The following is a 15,235-nucleotide window of genomic DNA, read 5'->3' as shown; positions in this document are numbered from 1 at the left end:
CTGTGCTCCCACGGTGCCCTGAACTTGTGTTATTACACGGCACTGCAACTGTCTCTTTTCTTGCCTAGAAGCTCCAGGGGGACAGACACTCCACCTGCCTTATTCATCTTTGCATCCCATCACTTTGCATGATGGCTGGCACTCAATAAGCTCAATAAAAATTTGTTGAATAAATAAATTAAAGCTGATTAGGGTTACTGCCCCTGCCATTATTTCAGGTAATTCTCAAGATAAACTGAACTGGCAGCTATTTATTTCATTAGTTTGAGTATTATACAAATAAGCAAATAAGAACAAGAGATATTGGTAAAAATGACATGAAATAAAGTGCATTAAGTACTTGAATACAAAACTGCAATATTGTTTAACACATGCTCAGATGTTCAGCTGGTATGTAAAGAGGGCTGTGTGCATGCTAGGTGCTGTGCCAGGTGCTGGGGACTTAGCCTGAATCACTATGAAGGGTGCCCGAAAGGCTGAAGGACTTCAAAGGTGGGCACAGGTACGACACATTGAGAAGGGTCTCCCAGGTAAAGGAAAGACACTGAGCAGAGAATAGCAATTTGCATAAAACTTTCAGGCCCAGGGATTTAGTCCTGCTGTTTACCATGCAAAATATTGCTATTTAAGTCCTGTATCGATTCTAGTCTTGCATAAACCTTTACTTTTATTCCAAATTGCCAACTTTCTTCAAGGAACTATATCATGGTTCTCATAAAACAAATGACAGAAAACATAGACACATATTTAACAATTTTAAAGTAAAATTGTAATTCATCTGTAGTTTGAGTGTGCTTTATATTTGAAATTACTTGTCCTTGGTCACAAAGCTGATTTCTGTGAGGTAAAGAGACTTAAAAATTAAATATATCCATGGATCTATTCCCAGGAGGCAGTTTCTACAGTTTTCACTTACTTGCCCATGATCACCAATAGATATCTCATCTCAATGATAGCCTTTTTCCTGAGAGCTGGGATAGAAAAATCACATAGAAGGAATCACTTCCCAGAAATGATGGGATGGTTATTTTTCATTTTAGAGATCTAAATGCTTACAACATAAAGCAAAAGACTTTTTTTCCCTACCCCTTTACATCCTGGGTCACAGAGAGGGGACAATGGAGACTGTCCTGCTACATTGATGGACTGATGACCACAGGACATAAACCACCCCTACTGACTCCTAATGGAATCTGAAAGTACAGAAACCTAGAATGTATTCCTGTGCCTGCCTTCCTGGCTTGCCCCTGCTGCTCTCACTCATGAACAGTGTTGCAATGGGCTTCGGTAACCTTTTTTTTTTTTTTTTTTTCCAGTAACCTTTTTAGCAATAGGATGGGAGAATGTGGAAGACAAACTAGGTGCCTGAAAGTAGACTCAAACAGATTATTAAAGGCCAGTGTTGAGTGATCTTTCAGTTAAAGGTCTTAATTTTAACTATAAACAATGTTATTATACATTAATCTGCTCTAAGAAACATTAGAGAACAGAGTATTCTAAATTTACTCTGCCTTCTTATCACCAGGTCAATTCACTGTTATCTTTCCCTATGAAAGATAGCATTATATATACACCATTCCATTATGTATTCCATTACAGTTATATAATATTTTACATTATCAATTATGTTATATTACAGTTCTATTACATATACCAAGAATACCATTTATCATACTAAATTATGGCTAGTAATATATAGAAATATGTAACTGTCTCTCTACACTTCTCTCCTACTCCCTACCAGACACTGTGGTATTCATTTCCAGACATTATAGTCTATGTAGAGAGTACCTCCTGGACTTGTGAAGATGTGTGGTCAAATACAAACCATGAGTTCTTTGGGACAAGGGAGTATTACCTTTATTGGCCCACTGAGTAAACAGCATGAAATACATGAAACTCATTCAAGAAGTTCTCTATCTATACTCACTCCCTTTGTGATCTTACTCCAACCGATAGTTTTAATCAACGTTTATGTGCTAACAACTTGTCAATTTACATTTTAACTCTAGACTTTACTTTCAGAACTTAGACTTAAGTATCTGACTGCCTATTTGGCATCTGTGCTTGGATATCTGACAGACATCTTAAAATTCATATGCCTGGACCCTCTTCCTCTCCACCTTACTAAAACAAAAGAAAGCAAAACACAAAGCAAAAAACAACCTGCTCAACCTGAGACTCACTGTGGACTCCTCTTTCTCTCAAAATCCTATTCCAACCTATCAGGAAATCCCATTGGCTCTACTTCAAACTATATCCAGATTTCTACCTTCTCTCACTTCCTCTACTGCACCCACTCTGGTCTAAGTCATGATCATCATTTCTCAGCTGATTAACTGTAGCACCTCATTAACAGGTCTCCCTCCATCCACCTTTGACCCCTTCCATCTGTTTTCACCCAGCAGCCTGAATGATCCTTTTAAAATGGAAGTCATTTCATGCCATTCCTCTGGTTAGCAATGATTCCCCATGTCTTCCAGAGAAAAGCCATATGCACTCCTGGACTGCACTCCTTCTCTCACCAATTCCCTTTCGACTCTCTTCCTCACTTATTCCACTCTGGCTACACTGACCTCTTCACTATTTCCCAAACTCACAAGGACTACTTCAGCTTTCAGCTTTTGCACTTCCCATCCCCGCTGGCTGGAATGCTCTTCCTTCAGTCTCTACTTGGCCAACTACTTTCACATGGTCAATGAGTAACCCTTGCCACTCTAACATAGAGGCCTTACCCTCCTTACCCCAGCACTACTAAAACTCTTCACGCTGTTCTGTTTCTTCCTTTTTCTATAGGATGTATCAACTTCTAACATAGTACATTATTTACTTACTATATTTATTGTTTTCTGTCTGTCTCCCCCAGTAGAATATAAGCTTCACCAAAGCAGACATCTTTATCTGTATTGTCCATTGGTAGGCACTAAGTACCTAAAACATGCCTGACACCTAGAAATTGCTCAATAAATATTTGTTGAAAAAAGAAACCCCAATATATAAAATCTACAATGATAAGATTCCTTTTTGGCAGTATATGGAAGATAAAGTTTTAAGAATTTAGTGTACAGAATGAGAACTCAACCAGTCATTCAAGGAATCCATGATAATGCTGTAAACAGGAAGTCTGCTGATAGGTTCTGAGTCCACACCTATCCTCTAAGTATAAGTGGATTATTCCAAAGATAATTTTGTCAAGTAACATTTTATGAAGCAGAAAACATCTCAACATCTCTGTGGGCTACAAAGGAGTAGCAATGCAGACAAAGAATTGAGGCAGTCAAATATCCCCAAGATGTCGGTTACAAGTAAAACCTATGTTTTCCTTTTATCAAACCAAAACTCTCATTGTTCTACAGTCCCTTCCTTAGCATATTCAGCTTAAATCAAAACTTCTCTTTTGTTCTCTTAATTTCTAACACTGTTCTAACCATTACCCTAAATGATTTTGTATAACATATTTAACTCTTTAAAATTTAAAAGAATCTTTTTATTTTTTAAGGAGAATCACAGAGGAATAGTTTCAAACTGTGCAAATTTGAAATTCAAAAATAGAACAGCTACAGACAGAACTGATACTTTTTCATATACTCTACTAGTCAAGCAAATCATTACAACATCCTATTTGATAGCCTGCCCAGAAAATGTGGTAGCCCTACTGAATTATAAGCAATGTGAGACTCATAAAGGGAAATCAAATATATTATGCTTTCCCCTAATAACAGTTAAGGCATACTACCTTTGTGGCACACAGTAAATTAATATTATGCACACTGAATTGGCCAAATAGGCAATGTGATTTGGCAGGCTTGAAAGATGCTGATAAAAGTTATGCTTTTGGGCAAGCCACAGCCTTTCTTGAAAAATCTGAAGTAAATATTTTGAAGTTTACTGTTAGCATGTATCTTTCTAAAGAAACTAACACTGAGCAGCGGCTGTTAGCACTTATCTAAATGATGTAGACTTTCCTTATAAGTGTATATCCCTTGTTCATATAGAGTGCATTATCTAAGTTAAGAATTTAGAAAAATATATTTTAGAGGTGTAATATATATATATATGCATATATATACATATATATATGCATATATATACATATATATATATATATATATATGTATATATATATAATGATCCAGAAATCATAGTAGATTCAGCATATACAAAGGAGGAGGAAAAGTTGAGGCAGAGTTTGAAAAAAAGTGAGTTTTTAAAAAATCACCCTTTGTAGGCAAAGGTAGAAAGACTCAAAATTATGAAACTAATGAAAATCTCACTTATAAACAAACTTTTTATATTAACTTTTTAAACTCCATTTCAGCTCAATGTAACAACTTTAAAAATTATTGCTTGGTATTTTAACTCAAAGCAAATTATCCTTTTCATTTTCATCATATTTAACTCTATATTAGACTCCAAGCAAGCTCCAAGTACATTTGGGTTAGTGGATCAATTTTCAGATATGTTGATCTTTTATGGAAAACTAATTGTTACAGGTGGTCCTTAACAAGGAAGAGAAACATCAGCAGGGAGAATAAGCTGTGGATTAAGTTGGCAGACAGGAAAATACTTTCAGAAATGTCTTTAAGGAGAAGGAAATGTGAATAAAAGAGACAGAAATAGAGGTTATCACTTGTTTTATTATATATATGATATAATCTATATACATATATGTATAACAAATGCATACATATACGTATATATAAATTATATATACATATATATATTCATATTCTGAGGAAGTTTGCATTGTATTTTATCTAAAGTCAAAAAAAAAAAGTTCAAGGTGACCAGCATTTCAACATTGGAAATGTATGGAAATGCAGAAGGGCAGCTGAAAGGGGTTAGGACTCTGGCTGGGGGGAAGGGCAGCCTGCTGAGTTCCATTCTATAGAACACTCACCCAATTCTGGTGACTGTTTTCTTCCTGCTTCTCAAACAATTAGAAAGACAAAAATATTCTGCTCTGCCTCAGGACTTCTTTCTCATTTAACCTCTACAATATTGGTTTTTGTTTCTTCTTTTCTTTGACATACTTAGAAAGAAGGAGCCCTCCATTTGTCCCAAGAGTCAGGAACAGAACCCAGCCCTTCCCTGCTTACCCGCCAGGCATGTACGAAAGCTCGCTCTTACAGACCAGACAGACGGCATGCCTCCCTTCACAACTTTACATTCAGTGGCATCCTGTCAGTATGATTTGCTGCACTGTCATGCAGATATTTCTATGCCTCACACACACAGATTTAGTAATGAGAGCAAGTCTTCCATCTCTCAAGAAAACAGCTTCCTTTCTCTGTTCTTTTCCAAGGATATGAGGAGAAGAAATGTGGCTATAAAGCCAGCTTTGCCCTTAGTCATCAGACAGACGTCTAGAAATAGGAAGAAGTCCTCAGGCGAATACATAACATCTTTCTAGGAGAAGAATTCAGAATTTTAGTTCACAAGTAGCTAGTTCTTTCTTATCTATAAGTTACAAACAACAATTGCCATTCAAAGAGAGCAGGATGAAGTTACAATGCTTTTCTTCTTATTCTAATTGGTATTATTTCTTGCAATCACATTATTCCGCTTGATAGAGTAAAAGACTTATGACCCAAAATATTTGCCACCATTGCTTTAATTGATATATATCCAAGTTTCCTGGATTTAATAAATCAAACTTGCCTTAGGTGTTTGTTCTTAATTGTATATTTGCTGAATAACCTAGTAATACCACAGCTATAGAAATTCTTATTTTTAAACTCTTATTTTGTATCAGACTCTGTGCCATGCTCCCATGAACTCCAGCTTACTGAGTCTGCTTATTGAATCTACATTTTAAGTAAATTCCATATACCACATTCTTTATCAAGGTCTGGCTTGTGGGGTAAAAAAAGAAGAAAGTTGACTCCATTTCAGAGACTCCTCTCATTGCTATGTGGCATTCATACAGTTTCATCACGAAAGATTTCTACTAAATATAAATTAATCTTTACTTCCACATGAAAAACTTGCAAAAATGAAACTGATTATACTTCATGTAAATTAAGTACCAACACGAAACAATATTTGGGTACTAAAGTGTGAGACATTACATAAACACAAAGGCAGATAGATTTCATTATCACACATATTTAGTGGTAATAGCACTACACTTGATCTTAGCCAAAAGGCTGAGAAGCGATTAGTGGTAATAGCACTAAATGTGTTACTACTCATAGGAACATTATCTAAATAATAATCAATGCTTGATTTCAGTTAAAATTCTTAAACTATTGTTACAGACAATATCTGCCTCCCAGGCTTCCATCCCAGTGAACACCATGAGATGTTTCTTTGCTACTGTACATTAAATGTGCTGGACAGGTACACATCCAGAAGGGTTTTTATTCACCAATTTTGTTTTTTTTGAGTGCCTAGTATATACATAGTTTTGGCAACATAGTTCTGGATGCTGGTTGCTTTCTGCTTGCTTCCATTTTCTCAGGAGAATAAAAAGCAAGGTCATCAACTGAGAGTGAGAATGAGGAAGGTGACGTTGGAGAGATCAGAGAGAAGATGTGAAATAGTCGTGTGTGGGAGTGAAGGAAGGGATGCACAGGGAAAATGTAATATGATTACTGGGTAGCATTAGGGTCCACTGGAGGCTAGCAGTTGTGAATATGAAGTGTCTCTTCTGCAGCCACATTCAGCTGTGTGGGTGCAGGAAGAGTAAGATTTAACTGAGCAGAGGTTTTGCCAAATGAATATGAAGAAGTGAGAAAGGGCGAAGGAAAGAATGTGTGCCAAGAAGTGACTGTAATGGTTGACTATGGAATTTAAGCCAGGAAGGAGGGAAGTGATGGCATGATGGAGATGAAGGTATAGTAGGAAGAACAGGGGCTTGTTGGTCTTGTTGGAGTCAGGAAACTAGAAGAGAAAGCTGGAAAGATAAGAGATGGAGTTCATATTAACATATCTACTAAGTCCCGTTGTTATTAATACAGAGTAACTAAAGTTTGGGGATTCTTTTTCTCTGTATTCCTAGTGTCTAGCCCAAGGCATGGTACATCATCTACATATTGAATAAAAGTGTTGCATGAACAAAACATTGATCCCACAACTGAGTATTACCAAGTATGTGAAGAACAACTACATTAATGGAAAGCACATTGACCATTCCCTAAACTATACTCAGCAGGTATTCTCTCTGTTTTGAAATGATCTTCAAGGTTCCTCTGAGTTTGTGGCTTAACAAATATTAAACTAAGATCTTATAGTCAGCAGAATGTGTTCCCCTTAGGAAGCTAATACATTTAATAGCCAATGTAGACCACATAGAAATATAAAATAATTGAACCACTACAAAAAACAATTATACAAAAAAAATACAGCTTTTCAAAGACAAGTTATTTACAAATAAAAACAAAACTACTTTGAATGATTTTGAATATATAGTATTGAGTTCTCAAACATAGACACATTCATATTCATATTCTGAGGAGAACTTACATAGTAATTCATATAACATATTTTAAAAGACTTTGTCATCTTTGATGGGAAAAGCAGCCCTAACTTTTTTCAAGCAACTTAAAATGTGTCCTCACTATAAAAATCTCTTGGTAGATGAAGATTAAAACTGTAACAATCTACCCTGGAATTCTGCAGGGTGCCTACAAAGTCTGAAAACAGAGATGAATAAATATAATGTTGTAAAGGGCCTTATCCATCCATAAAAAACTAAATTAACTAGTTTTCACATTTTAGATTGTTGATGACCTCATAGGAGAGGCGTGGCTTCTACATTCACTCAAGGACTAGATTTAGCTACCAGATGATTTTTTAAAATATAGTTTACACGTATGTTACATTAGTTTCAGGTGTACAACACAGTAATTCAGCAAGTTTATATACTATGCTGTGTTCACCACAAGTGTAGCTACCATCTGTCCCCATATATCACTATTACACTATCACTGACCAAATTCCCTCCGATGTGCCTTTTATTCCCATGACTTATTCATTCCATCACTGGAAGCCTGTATCTCCCACTCCCCTTCACTCACTTTGCCCAATTTCCCATCCCCCTCTCCTCTAGCAACCATTAGTCTGTTCTCTGTATTTATAGGTTTGATTCTGCTTCTTGCTTGTTTATTCATTTTTCTTCAGTTTTCACATATGAGTGAAATCATATCATATTTATCTTTCTTGGTCTAACTTATTTCACTTATTAGCATAATACCCTCCAGGTCCATCCATGTTGTCTCAAATGATACAATCTCATCCTTTTTATGGCTGTGTAATATTCCTTTGTGTATGTGCATGCATGTGTATGTGTGCGTGTGTGTACATCTTCCTAATCCATTTTGTCTACGGATGGACACAAGTTGCTTCCATATCTTGGCTATTGTAAATAATGCTGCAATAAACATAGGGGTGCATATATCTTCAAATTAGTGTTTTTGTTTTCTTTGGGTAAATAATCGTGAAATTATTGGATCATATGGTATTTCTATTTTTAATTTTTTGAAGCACCTTCATACTTTTTTCCATAGTGGCTGTACCAATTCAGACAATTTTTGAATAAATAAAAAGTGAAGAGCAATCTTTATAACTCAAATTTCTTCATGTGCAAGTTTGATACTATAAGGATCAATTTCTTCATTTTCCTCTTATACACAAAAGAAATACAGCAGACATCTGATACAACTGCAGAAACTAAAATGGCACTTATAAGCCTGGGAACAATACTGGAGACTCACCAAAATCCATTGTGTCTTTCACCATGTCCCATGATATGTCAGAAAGATGGTATTTTCTAGCACCTCTTGTGTATGTCCACATGAGTAAGTTCTCACCCATGAAAGGTGAGAAGCATACAGCCTAAGACTATGAATCCACCTAAATTAAGACCTAATTTCACCTTCCCACTAACTGGAGCTTCACTGTGGTAGTGACTCAAGTTATACTTTATAGATTGATGACATAACAAGGCCCTAAGGGATGATGGAGTAACCACTGGAAGGGACCTGTGTCCCAGAATAACTACGGGCAACAGAGATTTGATACTAAACTAAACTAAACTAAATTAAACTATTGCCATCAGGACTTTACCCGAAAGAGAAATATACTTTTGGTTCTTTAAGACACTCTATTGCTGAGTCTCTTTGATACAGCAGTTAAGCTTTACCTTGACACATGCAAATACCAAATCAAGTAATGCAATCACACAGTTGTCAACTATATTATAAATTGTAAATGGTAACTTTTCTGAATTAAATTCAACCTACTACCAAGGAGGAAAGAGAATTCTCCTCTTTCTCAAAAAGAAGAGTGATAGGAGTGCCTAGGTGGCTCAGTCAGTTGAGCATCTGACTTTGGCTCAGGTCATGATCTCATGGTTCACGGGTTTGAGCCCCACATTGGGCTCTGTGCTGTCAGTGTAGAGCCCACTTCGGATCTTCTTGCCCCTACCCCACTTTCTCTCACTCAAAAATAAATATTTAAAAAGTAAAATAAGTAAAATTGAGAATTTGAAAAAGAAAAGAAAAAAAAAGAAGAGTGACATCATGAAGTATGCCAAGATCAAGATCAGGGCTATGCAGTTTCACTGGGTTCACTAAGCTATGTCTATGGCTTCTCTTGCTTTGTAATGGGTTTTGGAGCACCAGGAATTGAAAACTGAATCAAGAAAAAGAGATTTAAACTTGATGTAGAAGATATGGCTCAAGTTGGACCATAATACAATTATCAAAATGAGCAGAGTATAAAATGCCATTGTCTAGAAAATGAAACAATACTGTTTATTCCACGGCAGAATTTAATTTATTACTTGTTTCACACAGCTTGAAAGACATCCCTGAAAAAATCTGTTGGTGTTTTGATGGTGCTAATGGTGTTTTCTAGAATGAACACATGTTCCATGTTTTCTGTTTTACTTTACCAGTGAAAAGCTGGAGGAATTTCTGTGAGAGAAACAATGCTTTCTTATTCGTGCAGGTACTCAATTCCAACAAAAATAATTTGTCAAGGCTCCTTTAGTTGTTTGAGACAAAATTCAACACAAATCAGTTTAAACACAAAAGGGGAATTTGTTGGCTTATAACTGAAATGACGGAAATGGCAGGGATGCTTGGCTCCAAGACTTGATCTCCCTTTTTCTCATCTGCTTGTCTCTGCTTGTCTTTATTCACTCTTGCTACAGAGATTTCCTAACACAGAGAGGTTTCTGCCTGAGAGAGCCCGTATTCCTATCCAGTGATCTTTAAGATGCAAAGGGCAAGCAGAACACTTCTCCAATAACAGAAAAATCCCTGAAAGGGCTTTGATTGGTCTCATGGTGGTCACCTGTGAATCCCTACTCCAATCACTGTGGGCAAGAGGTTGTGGACATCGGATTGGTCAGGCTTTAGTCACATGTGTACCCCTGGATGAAAGGCACTGGAAAAGAGAATTTCAGAGTTTTAAATCTTTTCATTAACATCTTTTTGTTCGTAATCTGACAAATAAGACTGGGTTTGAAATATTTAAACAATACTCTTTCTGCTTTCTTCTCCAAATAATTAAGTTTTAATCCTGATTAACTGACTCCTTTTCCATACTGCTAACCATCCAATGACAGTGGTACTGGGACTAATTAACTGCACTTCATCTCAAAAAACACTTTCCTACTAGGAGCTCTAGTTTATGGTTTGGTTATTCTATATTCCTGTGAGATTAGCAAACTTGGAAAGGAAATGAAATGGCTCAATTTTAAATATACATATACTGCATGAGATATTATGTTAACTTGTGGATAAGGCCCTGGCTCACCTAAACTTGTCATTTATAAAATATTTATTGTGTCAGGAAAGGTGTGCAGAAATAGGGAAGATATAATCCCTGCTTGAAAGGTTTACATAATAACTCTGGAAGCCATTGCAATAGGGCATCATGATTATTAAAACTGTACACTGCTTCCTGGAGGGGCAGAGGTAACTGGCTGCATGTTACAACCCACAATTCAGTTTGGCATAGCATCTTGCACAAAAGTGTATCCCAAACCACTTTACAGAAGTGATATTTCCATTCTCAAGCCAATATATGCTATACATTACAGAACAGCTATGTGCAAATGCTGTCTCATGGTGGGGAGGGGGACCCTGAGGCATTAGGTCATGAGATGAAAATCCAAAGGAGAACTTAGGAGGCATGGACCAGTAGGGCAGAAAGAAGGGAAAAGAGGAAACAATGATAGGAAAGGAAACATGTTAATTTGCAAGATTTAGAAATGAATCCGTGATAAGCTTAAGACATATCCCACACTTTTTCCCCTGGAAAAAAATTGTGACAATTTTGTTAATTTTTTTAACATTTATTTATTTATTTATTTTCTTTCATAGTTTATTTTCAAGTTGGTTTCCATATAACACCCAGTGCTCATCCCAACAAGTACCCTTTTCCATCCCTATCACCCCACTTCCCCTTTCCCCCACCCCCATCAGCCCTGTTTGTTCTCAGCATTCAGGAGTCTCTCATGGTTTGCCTTCCACCCTCTCCCCAACTATTTTTTCCCCTTCTCCTCCCCCATGGTCCTCTGTTAAGTTTCTCCTGAACATTTATTTATTTTTGAGACACAGAGCAGAATCAGGGGAAGGGGAGGGAAAGGAAGGGAAGGGAAGGGAAGAGAAGGGAAAGGAAGGGAAGGGAAGGGAAGGGAAGGGAAGGGAAAGGAGGGGAAGGGAAGGAAGGGGAAAGGAAGGGAGGGGAAGGGAAGGGAGGGGAAGAGAGAGAGAGAGAGAGAGGGAGAAAATCCAAGCAGGCTACAGGCTCTCAGCTGTCAGCACAGAGCCCGACGTGGGGCTCAAACCCACGGACCATGAGATTATGACTTGAGCCGAAGTCAGATGCTCAACTGACTGAGTAACCCAGGTGCCCCGAGAGTGGGACAATTTTTTACATTATCCAAAGGAGTAGCAGCAGAAATTAAACAAACAAACAAAAAATTATGAAGTGAAAGCTGACAAACTTTCAAAGTGGTGGTATAATTACACAGGTTCGGTAATTCAACCAATAGGGGATAAAGGCAATAAAATGATGTATTTTGAGGGAATCTGAATTATGGTAAACTATTAACCTGAAAAGGTTGGGGGATGAGATGGATAGTGAAAGCTAATTTCATAAACACAAACACGATGCATGAATTGTGTACATTAAAAAAATAATTCTTGAAATTCCATGAACTCCAAGATTATTCATTTAATAACCAGTTTACATAACTCATTACAAGTTATGTACTTCTGTTAAGGTGATATACTCTTGAGTCCTGGGGTTTTCCACATAAAAAATATGATTAACCCTGTATCTTGTGTAAGCTATACATGTTTGGCATATACTCATTTTAATTTGGCAAGTATCACATTTTATATGACACATATAACACTATGCGTGAAAAGTGAAGAAATCAAATCCATAATGTATTATTTCCCAGAGTATTTGGACATACTGCACACTTAATTGGGTTGTAGATAAATTTGTTATGTCCGGACTTTAAAAGACATGGAAGATCATACAGATTATCACTGATTTGGGCAGCATAACAGAGGTTTAGCAATGACAGATATATATGATATTTCCACTAAACTGGGTACAATTAGGTTTTCCTTTACCTTCTTAAATGCACAGTGTTTTTTTATAAAAGCCATGCTACCTGAAAAAAACCCACTGTGTCTTAGAAGGAAAATCAATGGACTTCTGGAATTTTCATACTATCATGTATCTTAGGAATGATGATAGAATAAAGGATCCTCTCCTGCATGTCTATCTCCCTATATGCTCATTCCAGAAAGAAAAGCAGAGTAACAGAGTGGTTAACAGCACTGGGTGCAGAGTCAGAATGATAATCTTGGTTTAGCAATTTCCTTATCTGTGCAATGGAGGTAAAACCTGTACTGACTCAGCAACTAAGCACAGTGTCTGACATATTACAAGCATGGGATAAACAGTGGCTACTCTTATTGCTGCTATTACTATTTGTACTATTTGTACTATTTGTAACTCGGACACCCCTGAGAAGTGTTCTAGAGACCAAGGTGATGAGGGTTCCAGCTGTACTACTGATGTCATCCTCCCCATTTCCAGTCTCATCTCAGAGTCTAGCCATTCTAGTGGTGGTGGGGAGGGGCAGGGGTGGGACCGCAGATGACTCTTCAGCCTGGGAAGGCTCTACTCTTTTGGCTGCTGTCTCAACTGTGCCCTTCTCGAAGGAAGGAAGCATGTAGTAGAAACACACAGACACAGACACACACACACACAGACACACACACACAGACACACACACACACACCTCTGAAAATCTCAGCTTGAGCTCTGTATCAAGTTTCACAGATCACTTATTCCAAGGGTTCTTAACCTGTGGTTGAACTTTGGAAAGAGGAAGGTGTCCACAAATTCCTAGAAATTCCATGGTAAATTTTTTTCTTTTTTTAGTGTTCATTTTTATGGCAAGAGAAATCCATGACTTTCAACAATTGCTCTAAAGATTCTGTGTCTTTGAAATAAGGACTCATCGAGCTTCAATTTCCTCCTCTATAAAATGAGAATAAAAATAATGGTCCTCCTGGCCTTGCAGGGTGTTCTGAGGATCTATTAAATAGAGTGTGAAAGACTGTAAGTCATCACTATATAAGCCTTTACTATTTCTAACCTCGCTGCCATTATTTTTTTTTATCAGTCTGTGTGCACACTTCTGGTTACACAGTGTCATCCACAGGGAACTCAAAATCTTCTATCTACTTTTTGAAAACCATGTCATAGCTTGCCCAAGCAATAAGCATTGAAAAGAAGATTGACGCACTACTCCAGAAAATAGTCTACAGATATGTTTTGTTCAGTTCACATAGTGTTCTTTTAAGAATGAATTGGTTGTCAACATTCAGAAATCAGGAGTTTTCACATAAAAAAATCAGATTTCAAGTTACCTGTAAAACTGAAATATCTGGCATCCCTGAGTCACCTTTCTACAAGACAACAACTAGCCAGAGTTGAGTACAGGGAGGGACATATGCCCCTGTATCCCATTATGGAATCTGGCCCTCCTGCTTCCCTTGTTTGGCCACATAAGTGTTTCTAGCCTATAGATATGAAGTCTAAATCTTAACTGAGTATAATCATTCTGCTTTGAAAATATATAAAATAAGGTGCCACTTCCCCTTCTTTTTCTTCTTAGAAAGTTCTTTCAAACTTCAAATATAGAATATTTAGAATAGACTTTCAGGGATTAAGGACAAAGTATCTATATTTTCCACACACACTACTCTTTGGATTAGCAAATTCTTACCCTTTGAAAGAACATCCTCCAACAGGAATACTGAAGGGCAAGGCCCATGACATACAAGATCCAAGAAAGGTAAGTGATGTGTTTGGGGGAAAGCCATAAATTTAGCCAATGGAAAGTCATGACCCTCACTCATAATTTGAGCTTGTACAAATCAATTAAGTATAAAGGAATAAATGGATTGTTAACATATCATTTGGAAGAACTGGACATGAATCAGCAACTCAAAGAGCCTCCTAATTTTGACCTGAGCAAAAATGTCACTTTGAAGGATAAGAAAACTGTGAAATATAGGAAGGTGTTTGTTTCTCTTAACTTTTACAGGTTACAAAAGATATCATAAGGCTGCCTTTTCTCTGGAACTTACTAGGAGGAAGAGCCACTAAGAAAATAGAAAATACATGGTGAAAACTCAAGGATTGGGAATTTCTTGATGTTCTCCTTTTAAAATCAAATATTCTGCCATATTATTAAGAGCCTCCAAATAATGAGTAGGCTGCTACAGATTACAATAAAAAAGAAAAAAATTATACCAGCATATCCACTTAGATATGATTAGAGTGACTCCCTTTAAATACCAGTTCTTAAGCTCCAGTCCAAGATTATTTGCTCTGAGGAATGCTTTTTTTAAAAAAAATGTTGATATTGACATTAGAATTTTGATTCAAAAGAAGACCATATCAATTATGTAAACCTGTGAAAGATTCCAAGATTTATATGGTCATTACCAAACTAAAATTTATGCTGGATCATGTACTATCGTAAATGTTTCAGCAAAAGTGATATGGTGTAACAGAGGCCATCCATTTGAGTAGTAGTCTGTAGGAAGTTTTTCTAAACCTAATTGCAGGGGCCATTTGGGTTAGAGCAAGGTTGCGCTGTAAATCTGCCATTCCTAGAGGGCCAACTTTTTTGATGCATATTGAACCAATATTCCTGCTATGAAACCGTATAAGCTAGTTTCTG

At 36.9% G+C, this 15,235-nt stretch overlaps 1 protein-coding gene and 1 pseudogene across 1 annotated transcript in view; both read right to left on the bottom strand.

The window, feature by feature from the left end:
* The window catches only part of SLC25A21 (solute carrier family 25 member 21), a 487,120-nt gene that overhangs the window by 210,234 nt on the left and 261,651 nt on the right, over window positions 1-15,235 (bottom strand). The gene's annotated exons all lie outside the window — the stretch shown is intronic.
* Window positions 6,001-6,161, bottom strand: LOC120247713 (annotated as a pseudogene).

Source organism: Hyaena hyaena, unplaced genomic scaffold, assembly GCF_003009895.1.
Source record: "Hyaena hyaena isolate Hyena2069 unplaced genomic scaffold, ASM300989v1 scaffold_542, whole genome shotgun sequence".
Classification (NCBI taxonomy): domain Eukaryota; kingdom Metazoa; phylum Chordata; class Mammalia; order Carnivora; family Hyaenidae; genus Hyaena; species Hyaena hyaena.
Note: the sequence above shows the minus strand (reverse complement) of the source record. Positions and strands in the feature narration are given on the sequence as shown.